This window comes from Puma concolor, chromosome D4 (assembly GCF_028749965.1).
Source record: "Puma concolor isolate L17-30 chromosome D4, mPumCon1.1.hap2, whole genome shotgun sequence".
Lineage (NCBI taxonomy): Eukaryota > Metazoa > Chordata > Mammalia > Carnivora > Felidae > Puma > Puma concolor.
The window spans coordinates 1146562-1167975 of NC_141679.1; the positions used below are offsets into that span (position 1 = coordinate 1146562).

The 21414-nt window shown below is 56.5% G+C and overlaps 1 long non-coding RNA gene across 1 annotated transcript; it reads left to right on the forward strand.

Moving 5' to 3' along the window:
• Positions 1-5255: 5255 nt before the first annotated feature.
• On the forward strand, positions 5256-20418 carry LOC147574638 (uncharacterized). Its single transcript, XR_015243366.1, has 5 exons — positions 5256-5409; positions 9474-9978; positions 16388-16475; positions 17398-17833; positions 20011-20418. It is a non-coding gene; the product is annotated as an uncharacterized LOC147574638 (long non-coding RNA).
• Positions 20419-21414: the final 996 nt, after the last annotated feature.

Sequence of the window (21414 nt, forward strand, 5' to 3'; positions counted from 1 at the left end):
CTCTGAAGTCTTCTTGAAAAAATCCTCACTCCTGGACCCTGAACACATGACCCCTGCATCCGCCCCTCCCTTCAGCCTCCCCAGTGCCCTTCTCTTTATTCCATGGACTCTGTACCTCAGGGCCTTTGCACTCTCCATTTTCCCTGTCTGAGGATCCTGTCCCCAGGCCTCCATGTTGGCGGCTCCTTCCTGTCACCTGATCACAGACCACCCTTCTGCAGTGGCCCCTGGCCCCCCTCACTCTAGCCCAGGGTCAGCTCCCGAAAGCACCATGCTTGCTTACGCGCACGCTGTCTGCCCCCTCCCTGACGCAAAGCCCCAGGCACCGCTCGCCCTCAGCCCACACCCTGTGCTGCCTAGGGCATGCCCTAGCCCTGTCTGCTTTGTCCGGCCTCCAGGCGTCTCTCATCCCGGCTAGCCCTGTCCAGCCCGTGCTCCGCAAACCACTAATGACAGAGCTGCTGGGCTCCAAATTCTCTGCCCTGACATTGACCGCTGACTCATACCAGGAAGCTAACGGGCCACAGGTGGTCGTGGGAGTGAGGGTGTGTGTCTGGAGCCCCGACAGGGCAGGTGACCTGTGGTTTGGTGAAGAGACATTGCCGGCAGGTCAGGTCTAGGCTGGGTTCCTCCTTCCTCTCCAAAGGTCAGCTGCTGACCCTGGCCGGTCTGGCGGACTGGGCTGAACCGCAGGCCGAGAGGAGGCCCTCTGGGCGGGCAGTGGCTCCCGCTTAGTACACCAGGCCTGAGAGCTCTGCCCCTGGCGCGGGTGCTCAGAGAACAGGTGCTGAAGGCCCCGGGCGCGCACGCACCCACCCACACCCACGGCCTCCCTGCTGAGGGCCAGAGGCTTCTCATTCTCCAGGTCTGGGGGTCGCCTCCTCTGGGAAGACTGAGGGCGGCCCTGATCCTGCTCCTCCCAGGGACACTCCCCACACTGAGGCTCACGGCAGCTTCCCGGATGCTTCCCGCCCCTGCCTTTGGGTCCACGGGTCTGGCCAGGAGCCCACGGGTTGTGGCCCAGCGGAGGCACTGCTACCAAGGGGCCGAGGACGGCACTAGCAGGCGTTGCTGAGCCCCGGGCTGGGGGCTCGGTGCGTGCCCTGTCTCACGATGGGGTGCTGCACCCCTTCTACCACGGGCAAACTGAGGCTCCCAGAGTGGAGACTTGAACTCAGTTCTCCCCAGCCCACCCCACCCACCCCAGACGGGTGCTGGGAGCTCCCTGGAGGCCATGGTGGGGCGCACGGGGTGCCCAGCCACCTCAGACCCCAGGCTGACAGCACATTTGCTCTCCTCAGGGAGACCCCTGCAAATGCCCCAGGAGCTGCGGCGGGGGAGGGGCTTGTCCCCGTCCCCCGTCGCTGCCCTGAGGCCCCCAGCCCTGCCTGACAGCACGCAGCCCCCATCCGGAGGGATATCCTTGTCCTGCTTCTGATTCGACCCGCGTCAGAAACACTGAGGGCCTCGGCTTTCTGGCCCACGCCCAAGTCCCGGGGGCGGGGCGGGGGGGGCTGTGCGGCTGGTCTGGGGACCCCAGGTGGAGCCCCGAGGTGGAGACTGAAGTCAAGTCATGGATGTGACCGAGGAGCATGGGAGAGGCGGGCCCCACACACGTGCTGTCACTCGTTGCCCTGAGCGCTGGGCACGGGTTCTCTGCTGTGGGAAAGCCAAGGCTGGTCAGTGCGGCGTGTTAGGAATGAGTCTGCGTCCGTCCGGGAAGGAAAGGGGCCGACAGAGGGTCTGTCCAGGTCCCAGGGCCGCCCGACATGGTGTTCGTGCAGCCGGGTCCCCGAGGACCACCTGTCACCGGTCACGTCTTGTGGTTGCTGAGCAAACTGGGTCCGACAGGCGGCGAGGCAGCCTTCCTCCTGATAAAGGGTCTGTCACCGCTCAGCAGGGCTCCAGGAGGACCTTTTCCTGAGAACAGCTGCCGGGTGGGTGGCCACACGGGAGCAGGATGCCCTCTGCCCTCTGGCCGCCGCCCACCTCTCCGACGCTTGGTGGCCCGTGTCTGACCGTGTTGGGCTCAGCGGCCTCCTCCAGGTTCCCCTGGGTCTGCTGCTTTCCTTGTCTCCAGCCAAGGCTGAGCAGAGAGATTCTGCGTTGATTCCACAGCTGCTCCTTCCTGAGGAGGGGTGCAGAGGTTTGGGGGTGAGGCAGGGAGGAGACGGGAGTGCCCTGGTGGCTGGGCGTGGGGGCCCCCAGTGCTCAGACCTCCGAGGCAGGTGCCAGGACACGCACGTGACCTGCTGGCCTCTCCGTGGGGCCGACAGCCCGGCCGGCCCGCGGATGTCGTTTGTGCTGCAGAGGCCGCGGTCTGTGGGGTCGTTCCCCAAAGCGCCACGTCTCCTGTCCCCGGCTCTGATGGAGTGCAGGCGGGCAGCGGGCCAGGCCCCGGCAGGCCCGTTGCTGGGCAGAGCCCCGGGCAGCATGCAGCAGGCTCTCCGTGAGGGCATCTCACGAGCTAATGGAAACCCTTCCAGCACAAAGGGGCATTTATCGGAGTAGATGCCGTGTCTCCGCCAGAACTCGGGAGGACAGAAATAGCCTTTCACAGAGCGCCAGCAGGGCTGGGCTCTCCTGCTTGGAGGGTGTCAGTTTGCCGGTTCCTTCTCTGTGCAACCTGTTCATATTCATGGTGAGTTACTCACTCTGTCCTGGGCAGGGGACTCCTTGTTCCCTCTCTCCTGCTAGAACTGTTAGCCTGGGTGGGGGAGGAGGGCTGGGAGAGGGAGGAGAGGGAGGCGAGGAAGGAGGAGAGGGTGGGGAGGAGGGGGGAGGAGGAGGGGGGCATGGGGAAGCGGGTGAGATGGTGGAGGGAGGGGGAGAGGGATGAGGGGACGAGGAGGAAGGAAGAGAACGGAAACAGGGAAGTGGTTAAGTCAGGATGCTTACCTCAGTGGTTCCCTATGAACTGACACCTCACCTGACCCTCAGCGAGAGGGTAGCAGGTGGCCTCACTCCAAGGAGAGACTTGTGTGTTTCTGAAAATGGCTCTCCTTCCAGCGTGTATAGCTTTGCTTGTGCTGCTCCTTTTGCCTATAAATTCCCTCCGAAAAGACACCAGTAAGCAACTGTTAAGTTCCACTTGATACCTATAAATAATGTTTAAAATTTTAATGTGCTGAAACCAACGCTAGTAATGTTCTGAAGAGGTTAAGTAGCTTGGGTGCTAGTAACAGATCTAAAGCTCAAAGACTTAACTCATGCAGGATTTTCCTCTAAATGAAACAAGGCTGGAATTAGGAAATCCAAGGCTAGCACGACACCTCCACTCTGTTATTGGGGATTTTTCTTCTCTGTCTTGCATAATGTGGAGTTTCCATCCTCAGAGTAGCCTCATGGCCCAAGATGGCTGCTGGAGATCCCACCATCCATGCAAGAAGCAGGCAAAAGGGGGCTTGTTTCCCGCTGTCTGTCTCCTCTTAAGGAGCTTTGCGGACGACTCAATAAATTGTGCATACATTTCACTGGCGGCAGCTTGCTGCAGGGTGGGCTGAGCAAATTGTCCCCCAGAATAAAGCCTGAGCTCATGTCCTGAGGGACATGGGTGGGTGATCTGTGCCATCTGCCGCAGGCGGGCACACAAATGCAGTGGCCGACACCTTCTGGAAGGCAAACAGTCACAAACCCATCACGGGGGACTAGAAAAGAATGTCCATTCTACTAGATTGCAAGTGTCTGTGTCTTTGGGAAACAACATGTATATGCACGAGCACAGTCATCGTCCAGTAATCACTGAACATGACAATCTGAAATAAATTTCTAACGGGGAAACACACGGACGTACCAGGTGACACCCTCGTGCTGAGAGAGCCTGTCCGTCACAGTAAACGTCACTGGTGAAGGACACCTAGTAACACAGAACAGTGCTCACAACATAACTTCAGAGAAAGGACAGAATATTGAAATATGCTTTGTCATGATCACAAGTTAGCAGTGTCTGTTTGAGGCTGGAGATAGGCTGGCCTCAAGGGCAAGATTTTCTTTTTAAACATTGCAAAAGCTTGTTACACACACACACACACACGCACACACACACACACACACACGTTCTTCCTTTTATTTTTTTAAATGTTTATTTTTGAGAGAGACAGAGCACAAGCAGGGGAGCAGCAGAGAGAGAGGGAGACACAGAATCCGAAGCAGGCTCCAGGCTCCGAGCTGTCAGCACAGAGCCCGACGTGGGACTTGAACCCTACAACCACAAGATCATGACCTGGGCCAAGGTCGGACATCCAACTGACTAAGCCACCCAGGCGTCCCACAAACATTCTTTATATAAAATGATTTACAACATTTATATAAAACATATAAACATTAAAATTTTATGCAAATGCTAAAATATAGTATAATCTAAATAATACATAGTTAATAAAATACATAAATAATAAACTAAGATAGTAATTAAGCAACATAATATTAAATAGAATTTAGAAAGGGAAGGTAAGAGGGGTGCCCGGCTGGCCCAAACGGTGGACCCTGCGACTCTTGACCTCGGGGTTGTAGGTTCAAGCCCCGCTTGGGTGTAGAGATCACTTAAGTAAATAAAATCTTTTAAAGAAAAGAAAGCAAAGGTAAGGGTAGAAGCGGGAATGACTCCCTGCTGTGGGGGCAGGGGCGTTTCCCAATGAGCGTCACCGGTGAGAGCCACTTTGGGGCCTCGTCGTGGGTGAGGGTCTTGCTTTTGCATCTGGGGCTCAGCCGCGGGTGCTCTGGGTGACCCCCTCCCCGTGCATGACCCCCCCCTCCGCTCCTGTTGGGGGTCCGGAGCCCCCCGACTGGCGAACAGGGCATATTCAAGCCCTCCTAATGCCCAGGCCTAGAGCCAGCCACTGAGGCTGTGGCCACGTCCGCTGACCACAGTAACTGAGAGGGCCGATCCCCAGATCAGCATGGCGGGAGAGGGAGCTCCATCCTGTGGGAGGGAACGCGTGGTCACATCTACTGTAATTGAAACCACCCCAGACGTGCAGCCTTTCACACCTTTCCTATGCTTTTACATAAAGACATGATCTTTGCAGAACAGAATCATTCTGCTTATGTTATATGTCACTTAATTATGTGTTAGGAACACATCTTTCTGCATAGTAAAAATTCTATTTTGTGGTCATATCGTAACTTACTCATGAACTTTTATGTTTTCCTTTTGCAATGGCCACCCTCTCGTACACCTAAGTCTTTGCACATCTTTATGACTTTTTAAAGAACACATTTAAAAAATTGTTTTTTAATTTTTTTTTTGAGAGAGAGAGAGGAAGGGGCAGAGAGCGAGGGAGACACAGAATCCGAAGCAGGCTCCAGGCTCTGAGCTGTCAGCACAGAGCCCGACGTGGGCTCGAACCCAAGAACCACAAGATTGTGACCTGAGCCGAAGTTGGATGCTTAACCGACTGAGCCACCCAGGTGCCCCCCTGATTATTGCTTTTTAAGCCACTAACTCTTAGGGCCATCTGTCTCACAGCGATACCAAAACTGTATTTGGGTCCCGAGGCCAAGCTGCTCTGTGGTGTCAGATAACCCCCAGCATCTTGGAGGCCGGCCCAGTAGGATTTGTGTCTCACTCAGCACGTGTGATGTGCTTGTCACGGAGGGACCCAGCGTATTCCACCCTAATGCCAGGTCACCTCCTGTCCCTTCCAGTGGTGAGAATAGTCGCACCTACGTGGCCAAGAGCATAATGGTATAAACTCACCATCGTCTCCGCCTCTGTGAATCACAAGAAACCTGGATGGCTACTGCTTATCTTTAAAAAATAACCTCAGAGCCGAAGACATATTGAAACCATGATTCACAGCTTTTTACTTCCTATAGAATATCGAAAACCTTTTTTTGAAAAACAAGCCTGAATGTGTCCAAACTTCCATAGTTGCTAGAAGACAACCATAAACACAGCTGCTTGTCTGCACGGCTGTGTGGTGATTATACATCCAGGCCTTCACTATAGTCCTAGATCCTGACCCCAATTGTGCTGTCTGTTCTAAAGACATATCCTTTAACATGGCTAACATGTGTGTTCAGTTCACCGCGGCGTTGTCTGAAGGAACAAAGAATTGTAGGCAATGTAGCAGATGCCAGGGGAAGCCCTGGGTGGTGGCCTGTCTGGAGTGGTCTGTCTGGGGTGGCCCATCCGGGGTGGCCTGTCCAGGGTGGTTCATCTGGGGTGGCATGTCTGGGGTGGCCTGTCCGGGAGGCCTGGGTGGTGGCCCGTCCAGGGTGGCCTATCTGGGAAGCCCGGGGGGTGGCCCATCTGGGGTGGCCCGTCTGGGGTGGCCTGTCCGGGAGGCCCAGGGGGTGGCCTGTCTGGGGTGGCCCATCTGGGGTGGGCTGTCTGGGATGGCCTGTCTGGGAAGCCCAGGGGGTGACCCGTCTGAGGTGGCCCGTCTGGGGTGGGGTGTCCGGGGTGGCCTGTCCGGGAGGCCCAGGGGGTGGCCCGTCCGGGGTGGCCTATCCAGGAAGCCCAGGGGGTGGCCCATCTGGGGCGGCCTATCTGGGGTGGCCCGTCCGGGTGGTCCGTCCGGGGAGGCCCGTGGTGCAGCCACAGCACACAGTGCTCCCAGGGCGGCCCCTCACAGCGGACGCCGTGGTGCTGGGGGAAAGGCCACGGGTGAGATCACTGCAGGGAGGTGAACGGTGACACAGAGATGCTGAGATGCTGACTGAGGTTTCCTCTGGGGGGCGGGATGGGGTCTTCTTCTCTCTACCTTTGCTGGCTGGCAAGCTCTCGCCAGTGGGCACGTGGCGGCTTTGTAGGCCTGCGGGCCTCGTCCCGTGTCTGTCACAGACGGTTCTTCGTGTACCCTCCCACTATTCCATAAGCAGACGAAAATGTAAAATACGAGACTTAAAAGGTGATGCTGGTGCTTTTGATCCCTAATCAAAGGCATGTCTATTGGCTTCACTGTCCCCAGCTGGTGACATCTTCCCAGCATTTGAAGCTTCCCCCGGAGCGGGTGCAGGTGGGGACACGGGCCAGGCAGGAGTGAGGATGCTTTGGAGAGCACCAGGAGTCGGGTCCTGTGTCCCCCGGCTCCTGGGAGCTGCCCACTCAGCCCAAAACCAGACCTCCCCCTAAGGCTGGGGACATCCCCCACTTCACTGGCCCTGGATGCTCATGTGGCCTCAGGCCATTGTTTACTTCTCTGAACCTTATAGGGGAGACCCCATGATGGAGCCCTGTCCCTGAGCCTGGGTGCTGAGGAGCGCTGACCTGTGACCCTGGTGGCTGGCGTCCTGGAGTAGGAGGGGCCAGCCTGCACGTAGCCCCCACAACAAGCCAGGATGTAGATGCCGTTATCCCGTTTTACGGACGAGGAAACTGAGGCCCAGAGGTGGTACAGCCGGTGGGTGGAGGGGAGGGCTTGAGACCCTAGAGGCCCCCAGAGTGTTCTCACGTGGTGTCTGTGAGCGGGTGGGGGTCCCCAGCTCCACACTTGTGCAGCCGTGCTCACAGGATGGGAATCGGGGCCACCATCAGAGCTCAGACTTCAGACCAGCCCGGGGGGAGTTGGGGTGGCCAGAGTCACTGTGCCGGGTGGGGCCGGGAGCTGCACCGGTAGCTCCCAGGGAGGAGACGACAGGGTGGCTGACGTGCCCCGGAAAGACCGAGGGCCAGGGAGGGCCATGGGTGTCAGCAGGGGGAGCTGTCTGACAGTGGCCAGGCTGTGGTGTGCCCAACGTCCCCCGAGGCGCTTGGCCTTGGCTCGGGGCCCGTGGGAACCTGGGGCGGGTCCGGAGGCCGGAGACCTGAGACGGACAGTCGTGGGGGGAGCCGGAAGCTGCAGCCTGATCACCGTGGGCTCTGGGCCAGGGTCCACACGTGACAGTCCGTCTGGCTCCACGGGTCGGAGGGAGGCTGCGGGGCGCTGTACTCAGGGTCTTGGCCGGTAAGCTGTCCTTCTAACGTGGAGCCACTTCCCATGCACCACCGCCTGGCAGCGAGGGGACACGAGATCGCTGCCTCACCCCACGGCCATGTTCGCCGTCACAGACACTTAGGACACAGGAAAGATTCAGAAGAGAAGAGGGGGGGAGAAAGATGGAAACAAGGGGGGAGGGGGACAGAGAGACAGAGAGAGACAGATAAGGACAGAGACAGAGAAGGAGAGACAGGGAGAGAGAAAGATGAAGAGAGAGAGGGAAAAAGATGAGAAAGAGACAGAGGGGGGGAAAGGGGGGCGGCTGAGACACCCCTGTTCCCCCTCACTGTGTGAGTCGTTGCCCTTTGACGCCTCCACGCACCTGCTCTGAGCCTCCAGAGAGCGGGCATGGGGTGACTGGCCTGGGGGGGGGGGGTGCTGTGTAACAGGGTTCTGGCCCCAGCGACACGGGGAGCTCCTGCAGGTGGTCCTGTGTCAGGTTTCCTTGACCCGGGGCTCACCTCTCCCCTGTGGCCACTGGCCCCGGTGCCCAGCTCCCCCACTGGGGCGCCAGCTCCCCCTTCGGCACTGTGCACAATGCCACCGAGGCCAGTGAGGCAGAGTCACCAGCCTCAGCGGGGCCAGGTGGGGTCTTCGAGGCCACCCCGGGCGAGGGACAGGAAGCCACCAACACGAGGTCTGCCTGCACTGCCTGCCCTCGCCCTGGGTGTCGAAAACACATCCACGGAGGACCTCAGAAGCTCCTTCTCTTTAAAAGCTTCCGGTCATGTTTGAAAATGGCAGTGTTTATTTCTCTGCCATTCTTATGCTTTCCAGAAATTGTTTAAAACACATGTTCTGATAGAATGGTTGTGGATGGCCTTTGTCTTCCTTCCCTCTCCACTGGGCTCCTGGCCCAGCCCAGCCAGGGGTGGAGGGGGCACCTGACTCCTGGCAGACGGGCCCCGGGGGCAGCACGAGCCCGTGGTCACACAGACGACAGGCAGGGAGATGCTCGCCCTCACCCCGCAACGTCAGGGAAGTAGTGAAGGCAGCATCACAAGTGCTGGGCCTGCAACCGTGTCCTCCCCCGCTGGCCTGCAGCCTGACGGCGGCCAGAGAACTCATGGCACAAACCAGAGTCTCAGACCCCATCACTAGATCAGACCTGGGCAGCTGCTCTCTCCTTCACAGACTTGATTTTCCTGGAAAGTGGCTTGGGATAGTCTTGACCTTCTCCACAGGGTTCCTGCCTCATGGTCAAAGCGCAGCTGCCACAGCTCCAGGCATCACGGCTGTGTGCAGGCCAGGAGAAACAGGGAGGAGCCACTGGCCATATGTACTCCCATTTTTCCTGAAAGCAAAAGCCCTGAATGTCCCCAGCAGACAGCTTTCTAGCCCCCAGGGCCACTCCTCACTTCGAGAGAGGCTGGGAAATGCGGTACAGAATCCACCCAGTCTTGACCCATCGCCTGGGCTGAGCATGTTGTCCCTGGAGCAGACACTTCCACTGCATATCCATGCTTTCTCTCCTGTCTTTTAGTAACAGAACCCCCTCCATTTTACCTGGATTACCCCCAATAAAGACCCATCTCCCCATTTCCTTTGCAGTGTAAACGTTAGTAGCAGGAAACGGCACAAGCTGGAGTCAGGAGGCCCCACCAGTGGGGGTCGGTCGCGACCTCGCGGCCGCCAGCAGCTCCGCCAATGAGAAGCCACCACACTCCCGGTGTCCTCCAATGGACGTTGAGTTCATAACGACCTTCCCAAGCCACCTCTTCTCTCCTTGAAAAAGCGCACCTGTCCCTTGTTGCCCAGACTCGCCTACGGTTTTGCCGCCGCCTGTCGTCCTGGGTTCAATTCTCTTTTGTTTCCGAATCAGCCCTTGTTTTGCTGGTAAAGTAATGGGCGGTTTTACTTGCAAGGTTGACAATGGCAGGCGTGCCCACGTGACCCCCCCCTCCCCCCGCCCCGGCCTAGATGGGAGCTGGCGGAGCCTCCGCGAGGCCTGGACGCAGGCCCGGCCGTCTGCCCGTCTGCCCTGCAGCAGAGGGGACGCCACCCCAAGGCCATCCCCGACCTGCCCAAGGTCTTCAGCGTCTCCTCTGGCAAGACGGTGAGTCCCTCGCCAGGCCCCTGCCTCTCAGGGCTCCGGCTTGGGACGTGACCCCCGGGGACCGGGCTGGACGGGGCGGGACGGGTCCCGGATGTCAGCGTTCGGTTGTGACTCGTACAACTGGAGAAGTGTATACACGGACAATCGGGGATAGCGGCGTCCCCTGAAAGCTCCGCCGGGCCCTTTGCAGCCACGGCCTGTCCCCTTCCCGCCGTGGAGGCCACCGTGGTTCGGTTCGTTTCGTTTCGTTTCGCCTGTTCTGGAATCACAAGGAAGTGAATGTCTATTATGTATCCGGCGTCTTTCGCTCACAAAACGTTTCCTTGGTGGTGTTGGTGGGTCGGGAGCTCGTCCCTTGTCGCCCGGGCTGGACTGGAGGGCGGTGCGGGCCCCAAGGCGCCGGTGGGGGGCGGTTCCGAATGAAGCTGTGATCACGCCCAGGTAAACACGCTGTTACCCTCCTGGGCGGACTGGAATTTCTGGGAAGTGCGTGGTCAGCGTGCAAGACACTGCCCGTGAAGCACCCCCAACACTGGCTGCTTGGTTCAGGTGTTCGGGCTCTCTGATGGGTGTGCAGGGCTGTCTCATTGAGGTGCAGAGATCAGTGGCACTTTGAGGTGCCCCAGTAGCCACTTGTGCATCTTTTCCGGTGAGGTGTCTATTCAAGTCTGTGGCTCATTTTAAAATTTGGGTTATTCATTGTTTTAGCCTTGGTTTTTTTTTTTTTTTTTTTTTTTTTCAACGTTTATTTATTTTTGGGACAGAGAGAGACAGAGCATGAACGGGCGAGGGGCAGAGAGAGAGGGAGACACAGAATCGGAAACAGGTTCCAAGCTCCGAGCCATCAGCCCAGAGCCCGACGCGGGGCTCGAACTCCCGGACCGCGAGATCGTGACCTGGCTGAAGTCGGACGCTCAACCGACTGCGCCACCCAGGCGCCCCTTAGCCTTGGTTTTTAAAGGCCTTCTTGGGGCGCCTGAGTGGCTCAGTCGGCTAAGCGTGGGACTCTTGATTTCAGCTCAGGTCATGATGTCACATTTGGCGAGTTCACGCCCCAAGTCAGGCTCTGTCATGACAGCGCTGATCCTGCTTGGGATTCTCTGTCTCCCTCTCTCTATGCCCCTCCCCTGCTTGCTTTGTCTCTCCCTCTCTTCCAAAATAAAACTTTAAAAAGTTTTAAAGTCATTCTTTACTTATTATACACACATATCTGTTGATCTGAAAAATAAAAGTTACTTGCCAGCAAAAAAAATGGATTTATTTGGGAATAGCAGAGAGTTGCAATCTGGGACCACCAAACTATGGTAAAACCACCGCCCGTCCAACAAGCAAAACAGAGAAACATTTTACGGGGAAGGTGTAGGAAGTTGGGAGGGGCTGTTTTGAAGAAAAGTCCCTCGGAGGAAAGCGGGAGTTCTGGGTGGTGAGGGTTCTCGCTGGTGACCTGCAGGAGTGGTTGTTTCTTGCAGGAGACGCGGGGAACAGCCTCCCTGTCCCGGGGCCTGTCACCGAGGGTTCTCTCCAGCTGAGATGTGGGGTCGGTCTGGAAGGGACACCGGCGGACGCGGAGAGGTGTGCTGGGAGAGCTCCCCCTGCTGGCCGCCTTGCTCCACGTCAGTGAGGTGGCCTTGTGTTAATTTTCACGTTTCCCCCTTTTGATCAAGATTGTTTTTCTGATCACTGATCAGGTTTTCCAAATTCAGTGCCCTTTGTCTCTTGGCTCCAGGAAGGCCCTTTTCTGGGTGTCATATCCCACGTTGGAGGGAAATTGTACAGATTGGAAACCTACTGAGGCAATTTGGGTAACAAGGTGGGTCGGGAGGGAGAAACTCTGGGCGCCTCCCTTCTGTTGTCCACATTTGTCAAGGTTCTCAGCGCTGGAGATCATCCCCTTATTGTATGTCATTTTTACATAGGTGTGATGGGCAACAAAATCAAAATAATTATACAAAACAAAAGTAGTTACATGACAATTCCAAATGGTGTGATGGTCCTAAACCAGGACTCCCGGGCGTTAGAGTAGCCAACTGAAATATCGATTGGCACTCATTCCGACTTAGGGCAGAAGATTCTCATGAAGGCCAAGCCGGAGTCGCGTATACCTCCTGGAAGCTTCTGCCTGAAGCTACTGTGAAGGCTGACTAGTGATCACTGCCAGCACGCACTGAAAGGATTAACCGTCTAAGACGTTCTAAAGCAGTGTTGTTGGGGCGCCTGGGTGGCTCAGTCGGTTAAGCGTCCGACTTCGGCTCAGGTCATGATCTCGCGGTCCGTGGGTTCAAGCCCCGCGTCGGGCTCTGTGCTGACAGCTCAGAGCCCGAGGCCTGTTTCCGATTCTGTGTCTCCCTCTTTCTCTGACCCTTCCCTGTTCATGCTCTGTCTCTCTCTGTCTCAAAAATAAGTAAACGTTAAAAAAAATAAATAAAGCAGTGTTGTTATCTCAGAAGAGCTGCTTTGAACCAAATCTGCTTTTGGGTAATACAGCCATGGTCAGAGACCATGAATTTGGATAAAAATTCAAAGTCAGTTAAGAGTTCAGATGAAAGAAGACTTTTGTGAATTCTGAACCTTCAAACCCGTTGAAGAGAACAAGTGAAAATTAACGCGCCCCAGGATCCTCATGAGGCTGTTTCTGCAGAGGCACAATCAAGAGAAGAGGTTCCAGCCCTTGCGAAAGGGCTTGGAAGAAGCAGACAGGGACACTGTCTTCCTACAAAAGAGAGAAGCAACTGTGAGAAGAAGGTCCACTGGCCTGGTCCAGACCTCATGGGAAAGCTTGGCCAGATGTCGTCGGCGTCAGTTCCGGGAAGCCCGTACCTTCAGGCCACACCAGATGGCGGGCAGGGCCAGTCAGGCGTCGTCTTTGCACGTGTCCCGTGGATCCGAGAGTCTGTTCCCTGGACTGTGGCCGCACTTGCCGGCGAGGCTGAAGAGAGTCTTTCTGGAGGCATCTTTTCCGACAGACGAAGTCTCCGGGTTGCCAGGGGTGATGCAGGACGGCGTGTCCCGGGAGCACGCCGCGCAAAGCTTGCTCTACCAAACCATGGTTATTTTTATAGGAGCAGCGAGCCTTGATGCTACGGAAGGAACCTCCCTTTACGGACTGTGGGTCGAGGAGGCAGGGCCAAGTGGGCCGGACGTCCTGTGACTGTCTCAAAGGGTGAGGGTCCAGGAGTTCCCCGGAGAATGGATCTGAGATTTAGAAGGACCAGTGGCAGTCTCCACAAGTTTTTCCAGCTGAGACTTCACGATGCCGCGAGTGAGTGTGACAACTCTGAGGACTGAGCGTGGCGTGTGCACAGTGCAAGCGTGGTAACATCACACGGCCGAACAGTGCACACCTAACTAACAAAGCACCTGAATGGTTAAATGCATTCCCTGACCACCATGAAGTGTTAGAGGGGCCCCCAGGTGGGAATAATCTTCTTTAACAGAATTTTAGCCACAGCAGAAGCAGTGTCCTGTCTGCAAGGGGAAGGTTTGGCCCGGTGACAAAACATACAGACCACGACAAGAACATATTTCTTTCCCTGAGGTAGGGAAGCCGTACGAGATCCATTTGCCAAGCCTCGAATGATCTGTTGGGCAGTTCAGTCTGGGAGACGTGCGGTTTTCCCTGGATTGTACCTTGGATGTGGGACGAGCAAAGTAGGAGCTTTCTGTGGGTTCTGCCAGTTTCAGCTGAAGGTTTTGCCCATGAGGAGAGTGGTAGCTGATCTAACAGGGACAAATGATCAGTGTCTTTGGACTTAGCTCTAGTTAGCTCGGAGAAGGAGCAAATAGAAGACGTTGAAGGGTCATTTGACTTACCGATTTGGCCACTTTGATTGCTGCTGTCAAATTCTAGGATTATTTCCCCCTTTGGGGAGGAAGGAGTCTCAGCATGAAATTTTTCTAAGACACCTCAGCCCAATAAGCGAATGGGCAGAGGAAGGAAGGAGAAAAGGGCGTGTGTCTCTCAGAGGGCCCAGACGGAGGGAGTGGGTTCAGGGACGGAACCTGCTGAGGTTTATTGGAGACCCCGCTCCGTGAGCTGTTCCAGTGCTCCGAGGGGAGGGCTGCTTGGCGGTGGCGCGTGGAGCACCGAGAGTCCAGACGGGCAGAGATTCACTCCCAGTCTGGAGAGTGGTTCCTCCAGGTCGATGAAGAGGGAGGATTGGGAAACGCCAGGAGTTCCGTGGACCCCCCCTCCCTGGGAATGAGGAGGATATTGAAATAGGTTGGCTAGAGGGTCGAAGGTGCCTGGATCACTCCAGTTGGCAACGGTCTTTCCGCAGTGTCCTGGCCCTTTGCACTAAGAGCAGAAACCATGAGGTTTTGGTTTTGTTACGGGGCCTCCATTCGCTGGAGCTGAAAACTGAACTTTCGCAGTCTTTGTTTTGGAGGACTCATCTAGGAGTCGGGCAAGCTTGTTTGTCAACTAAGTCTGGGGCAAACATCATTTCCCATTCCATCCCGGTCCTTTTAGCTAAAAGAGAAAGATCCCGGTTTGACCCTTTAATAAACATAGGGTTACATGCTGCCTGGTTGGATTCAATGTCTTAAGGAAGATCAAGGTGATTTGGGGTCGGGAGCATAACGTCACGAATTGACTTGTTGGATCACTATGTCATACGCTGAAACTAGGGTAACATGTGTCAACTCTGTTTCTATAACACAATCAAACAGAGATTAAAAGATTTTGACTAATATTCTCTCAAGTCATCATGCTGTCGTAAACAAAATAGAAGTACAACAAATAAACTGGGAAAAAAACGCTGAGCCATATGACCATTAAATTGTCAATATTTTTAGATATCAAATGCTATTTTAAGTCAATAATACAAAGCCAAATATTACGTGGAAAATATTGAAGGAAGAAATAGATCATTCATGAAAGAAAGAATACCAAAGATTTACTGTATAAAGGTTAATTTTTTTTTTTTTAAATTTTTTTTTTCAACGTTTTTTATTTATTTTTGGGACAGAGAGAGACAGAGCATGAACGGGGGAGGGGCAGAGAGAGTGGGAGACACAGAATCGGAAACAGGCTCCAGGCTCTGAGCCATCAGCCCAGAGCCCGACGCGGGGCTCGAACTCACGGACCGCGAGATCGTGACCTGGCTGAAGTCGGACGCTTAACCGACTGCGCCACCCAGGCGCCCCTATAAAGGTTAATTTATAGTAGAAATAAATAGTTCGATAATGGCATCAACTCTGTTAGTTGTGTTAGCTTAGACAACATGTATTTACTTTCTATGCCTCAATTTATTAATCTGTGAAATTAGGATTAAAATTAGTAACTACAAAGTTTTTATGAGACTATATTAGATAAATATGTAAAGTACTCACCACAAAAAGTGCTCATTAATGTTGACTATAATTTATCATAATTTTACAAATTTTACCCCCCAAACAAACACATTTTTTATTTTAATTTTTTTTTTTTTAATTTTTTTTTTTTTAACATTTATTTATTTTTGAGACAGAGAGAGACAGAGCATGAACGGGGGAGGGTCAGAGAGAGGGAGACACAGAATCTGAAACAGGTTCCAGGCTCTGAGCTGTCAGCACAGAGCCCGACGCGGGGCTTGAACTCACGGACCGTGAGATCATGACCTGAGCTGAAGTCGGCAGCTTAACCAACTGAGCCACCCAGGCGCCCCCAAACACATTTTTTAAATACCCATTGCGGGGCACCTGGGTGGCTCAGTCGGTTAAGCGTCTGACTCTTGGTCTCAGCTCAGGTCATAATCTCATGGTTCGTGCGTTCAAGCCCCACATCGGGCTCTGTGCTGACAGCATGGAGTCTGCTTGGGATGCTCTCTCCCTCTCTCTCTGCCCCTCCCCTGCTCGCACATGTGCTTTCTCTCTCTTTCAAAATAAGTAAATAAACTTAACAAATTGAAATACCCATTGCTTGGAAGGTTGTATGGAAACGTGCACTTATGTATTGCTTGTGGTTATGTAACTTTGGAAATTACACATATCTAAGAGTTAAATTTGGAAATTACACATCAGAATACTTCAGGTAGTATTGTTTACAATAGTATTAAAGTAGAAGCAACTGAGAGGTCCAAGGTGGGAAGTGAGTATTGACTAAAAAAAAAATTACAGTTGATTCATAAAATAAAATACTCTTCAGCCTTTAAACTATAGAATATTATACAATACTTTTAAATACTCATGTTCTTATTGACACTGTAGCTCACAAGGTAGCGTGTAAAAATATATACCAACATAAAAAAGGAAGTTTGTAGCCCACTGTGATGGCGATGAGCAGGTGCACCAGGATTTTGTTTGAGAGCCTGGAGTCTGTTCCACTCTGCGGGCTTGGGAAACACTCCTGTAATTGCTTGGTGGGCATTTCCAGGGAGGGTTCTTGCATCTTGCCCAAAGTTAGAGGTCTGTTTCTCTCAATCCCCTTCAGGATGTTCCCTTCCAGATAATTGTATCCGGTGTTTGGCCCTGTCCTCCTCAGTAGCATGTGGCCTCACTGACATAATCTGAAAAACCAGGTTGGTAAATTTAAAAGACTATCTAAATTCCCCAGCAGACCTATGGGATCCTCAGTCACTTTAGGAAACTCCTTGTGGCTCCTCATTCACCCTAAGTCCAGGGAGCATGAGAAACTTGGGGTTTATTTAGATCCTCAGAGGACTTGAGTTTAGAGGGGCAGGTTTTAGTACATACGGGGTTGGCGGCGAGGGTGGGGGGAGGCTCAGAGGAAAAGGGACATTGGTCGAGAGAGTCAGAATGGGGAAACTGAGGCACTGAGGGTGTAGGGAAGGTGGGGACCGCTCAGGGAAGGAACTTGATGGCACCAGAGGGGCCTGAGGATGAGGTGGGATGGAAAAGATGGGGGGAAGGGCCTCAGGAGCCATTTTGACTTCTTTCCGTTGTTTGCCCGCCTCTGTCTACAGACTGGACTTTGCAGGGAGACAACTCGAGATTCCTGGTCACATTTCGCAGGTTCAAAAGACCAAAGTGGCTCCCCACTGTTCTGACAACGTTAGAGCCGTGGTTTCCAATTCGGCCACGAGAAAGTCTGCTGGGACGTACGTTCCCCACAACAGACATTGAAGTTCTAAAATCTTTTGGTTAGGTTGGTCCGTTTAGTTAGAAATGCACGTGTGGGGGTGCCTGCGTGGCTCAGTCCGTTGAGTGTCCGACTTTGGCTCAGGTCATGATCTCGCGGTTCGTGAGTTTGAGCCCCACGTCGGACTCCACGCCGACAGTGCAGAGTCCGTTTTGGATCCTCTGTCCCCCTCTCGCTCTCTGCCCCTCCCCCACTCACTCACTCTCTCAAAACTAAATACACAAAAAACCAAAGAAATGCACATGTGGAGGGGCCAGTTTTTACACGTAAGACTGGCGGGGCCCCAGGGCGGGGGAGGGTACCCTCAAAGCATTTGATCACCGGGCTTCCGTTTCTCACAGGTTTTCCTCCCGAGTGAAGAGGAAAATCCCTAAAGAGCACCGTTTCCACAGGAACAGCCTGTTCCAAAAAAAACCCCGCCCAAAGCCAGCACATTTCCAGTTAGGAACAGTTTGTCTCCAAAAAGGAGTCGGGCCAGAAAGAAGACTTAAAACAGATCCCGCCTAGGCCCCGGGGAGCTCAGAAGGCAGGAATCCCGGAGACACCGCCCTCAAACCCCAGGGGGCGGGGGCTCAGGGAGGTCAGCCGGCCCCGCGGGCACCTGCTGGCTCTCCGGCCTTGGCCTTGGGCGGTTGAGCGCCTTCTCCGATCCCGCTTCTCTGGCACCAGGGGGTGTTGACCTTTTGCCAGGTATTTTGCCGGCAGAAAGGGATTTATTTGGGAGGAACGGAGGACTGCAACCTGGGATTGCAAGCCACCGCAGAAACCGTGTGGTAGGTTAGCGCAACACATCAGAGAGGAGGGTGTTTTATGGAGAAAGACAACGTGGGGGCGGTTGCCGTGCCCGCGAGTCTGCAAGTCCTTTGCGGAAAAGCAGGATTCCCGTGACCTCGGGCTCTCCTGGGGGAGGGGGGTGACGGCGGTCTCTCCCTGGCGGGGGTGGGGGTGGGGGGGTGGGGGGGGGGTGGGGCGCGGGGGGCACGGTCTTTCCCCATGGGGGGGCGACGGGGTCTCTGCCTCGGGCAGGGGGTGGCAGCGGTCTGTCCCCGGTGGGGGGAGTGACAGGGGGTCTCTCCCTGGCGGGGTGGGGGGGGCGGGGGGCACGGTCTCTCCCCGTGGGGTGGTGGCGACGGGGTCTCTGCCTCGGGCAGGGGGTGGCAGCGGTCTGTCCCCGGTGGGGGGAGTGACAGGGGGTCTCTCCCTGGCGGGGTGGGGGGGTGGGGGGGCGGGGGGCACGGTCTCTCCCCTTGGGGGGGGCGATGGGGTCTCTGCCTCGGGCAGGGGGTGGCAGCGGTCTGTCCCCGGTGGGGGGAGTGACAGGGGGTCTCTCCCTGGCGGGGTGGGGGGGGTGGGGGGGCGGGGGGCACGGTCTCTCCCCGTGGGGGGGGGGGGCGACGGGGTCTCTGCCTCGGGCAGGGGGTGGCAGCGGTCTGTCCTGGGGGGGTGACAGGGGGTCTCTCCCTGGCGGGGGGGGGGGTGGGGTGGGGTGGTGGGGGGCACGGTCTCTCCCCGTGGGGTGGTGGCGACGGGGTCTCTGCCTCGGGCAGGGGGTGGCAGCGGTCTGTCCCCGGTGGTGGGAGTGACAGGGGGTCTCTCCCTGGCGGGGTGGGGGGCACGGTCTCTCCCCGTGGGGGTGGGGGCGACAGGGTCTCTGCCTCGGGCAGGGGGTGGCAGCGGTCTGTCCTGGGAGGGTGACAGGGGGTCTCTCCCTGGCGGGGGGGGGGGGGAGGGTGGGGTGGGGTGGTGGGGGGCACGGTCTCTCCCCGTGGGGTGGTGGCGACGGGGTCTCTGCCTCGGGCAGGGGGTGGCAGCGGTCTGTCCCCGGTGGGGGGAGTGACAGGGGGTCTCTCCCTGGCGGGGTGGGGGGGGTGGGGGGGCGGGGGGCACGGTCTCTCCCCGTGGGGGGGGGGGGCGACGGGGTCTCTGCCTCGGGCAGGGGGTGGCAGCGGTCTGTCCTGGGGGGGTGACAGGGGGTCTCTCCCTGGCGGGGGGGGGGGTGGGGTGGGGTGGTGGGGGGCACGGTCTCTCCCCGTGGGGTGGTGGCGACGGGGTCTCTGCCTCGGGCAGGGGGTGGCAGCGGTCTGTCCCCGGTGGTGGGAGTGACAGGGGGTCTCTCCCTGGCGGGGTGGGGGGCACGGTCTCTCCCCGTGGGGGTGGGGGCGACAGGGTCTCTGCCTCGGGCAGGGGGTGGCAGCGGTCTGTCCTGGGAGGGTGACAGGGGGTCTCTCCCTGGCGGGGGGGGGGGGGAGGGTGGGGTGGGGTGGTGGGGGGCACGGTCTCTCCCCGTGGGGTGGTGGCGACGGGGTCTCTGCCTCGGGCAGGGGGTGGCAGCGGTCTGTCCCCGGTGGGGGGAGTGACAGGGGGTCTCTCCCTGGCGGGGTGGGGGGGTGGGGGGGCGGGGGGCACGGTCTCTCCCCTTGGGGGGGGCGATGGGGTCTCTGCCTCGGGCAGGGGGTGGCAGCGGTCTGTCCTGGGGGGGTGACAGGGGGTCTCTCCCTGGCGGGGGGGGGGAGGGTGGGGTGGTGGGGGGCACGGTCTCTCCCCGTGGGGTGGTGGCGACGGGGTCTCTGCCTCGGGCAGGGGGTGGCAGCGGTCTGTCCCCGGGGGGGGGTGTGACAGGGGGTCTCTTCCTGGCGGGGTGGGGGGGCGGGGGGCACGGTCTCTCCCCGTGGGGTGGGGGCGACAGGGTCTCTGCCTCCGGCAGGGGGTGACAGCAGTCTGCCCCCGGGGTGGGGGGTGACAGGGGGTCTCTTCCTAGGGGGGCGGTGATGGGGTCTTTCCCTGGCTGGGTTGCAGGGGCTGTCGGTTTCTCCCGGGAGCCGCACACCTTTCCCGGCACTGAGGGTCCTTCTGAACCTGGCGTGGGTGGTGGGCATGGGGGCCACCTCCCGCCTCCCCACTCCCCTCTGTGAGTTTCCCTTCATTAACTTTCACGTGTTCTTTTTTGGACGCAGGCGCGCGTGCGTAGTTTTCCAAGTCTACGCCTTGCCCGTTGTTTTCTTGACGGGGTCTTTGGATGAGCAGACGGTTTCACAAAAGTGCAACGTAACCGCTTTTATGATCATTGCTTTTGGCATCTCGTCCAGGAGGCCTCTTCCCGAGGTCGCTGAGGTCGGCTCACCGTCTCTGGGCTCCGGACACCCTTCGGTACCTGCTGTGGGTATGTTTCTCCTTCGGGAAGGCCAAGTGTCAGGTTTGCCCAGTGCAGTGCCCAGGGGTGGGCGGTGTGGGGTGAGGACAACATCCGGTGCGCCGCCTCGTGCCCCCTGGTGACCTTGTGGCCCTGCTGGCCTGATGTAGTCTCCCTGTGGCCTCTTGACTTAGGTTCCCCACATGAGGCCTCGGTGTGCGTCCCGATGCCCCAGCTCAGGTCATGAGCTTGTGGTCTGTGAGTCCGAGCCCTGTGTTGGGCTCTGTGCGGACAGCTCAGGGCCTGGAGCCTGCTTTGGATTCTCTGTCTCTCTCTCTCAAAAATAAATGTAAAAAAAAGTAAAAATAAACATTAAAATTTTTTTAATTTTTGTTAGTATTTTGTGCATTCTTTGTTATGGTCACATAGTTATAAATGCTTCTGTTTAATCAAGCTTGTTAATTGTATTGTTAAAATTGCTAAGTGTATAGAGTTCAGTGGAATTAACTACACTCACATTGTTGTGCAACCATCCCCACCATCCATCTCCAGAACTTTCTTCCTTTTTTTTAAGTTTACTTATTTGTTTTTGAGAGGGAGAGAGAGAGAGAGCACGAGCTGGAGAGGGGCAGAGACAGGGGAGAGAGAGAATCCCAAGCAGGCTCCTCGCTGTCAGCGCAGAGCCCCATGCGGGTCTTGAACTTACGAACCGTGATATCATGACCTGAGCAGAAATCAAGAGTCAGATGCTGAACGACTGAGCTACTCAGGTGCCCCCAGAACTTTCCATCTTCCCACACAGAGACTATGACCTCATGAAGTATTAACATCCCCTCCCCGGCCCCCCCGTGTCCACCATCCACATTCTGTCTCTGTGATTTGATGACTCCAGGGACCTCGCGTGGGTGGAGACACACAGCGCGTGTCCTTCTGTGACGGGCTCACGGCACTCAGTGTCACGTCCTCAAGGCCCATCCGTGAGGTAGCAGGCGTCAGGGTCTCTTTCCTCTTACGGGCGATTAATGTTCGTTGCACAGACGCACCATGTGTTGTTTATCTGCTCGTCCCTGTGGCCACGTGGGGCTCCTCCTCCTCGGCCGCTGGGGGTCATGGGGAACTGGGTGTTCGTGCGCACAACACAGTTTGTTGATGATGTCTTTGAGGTCGATGAGGGTGATTGTGACAGGGCGTCGGCTTTGTGCTGAGCTGGGGGGGCCATGTGGGAAGG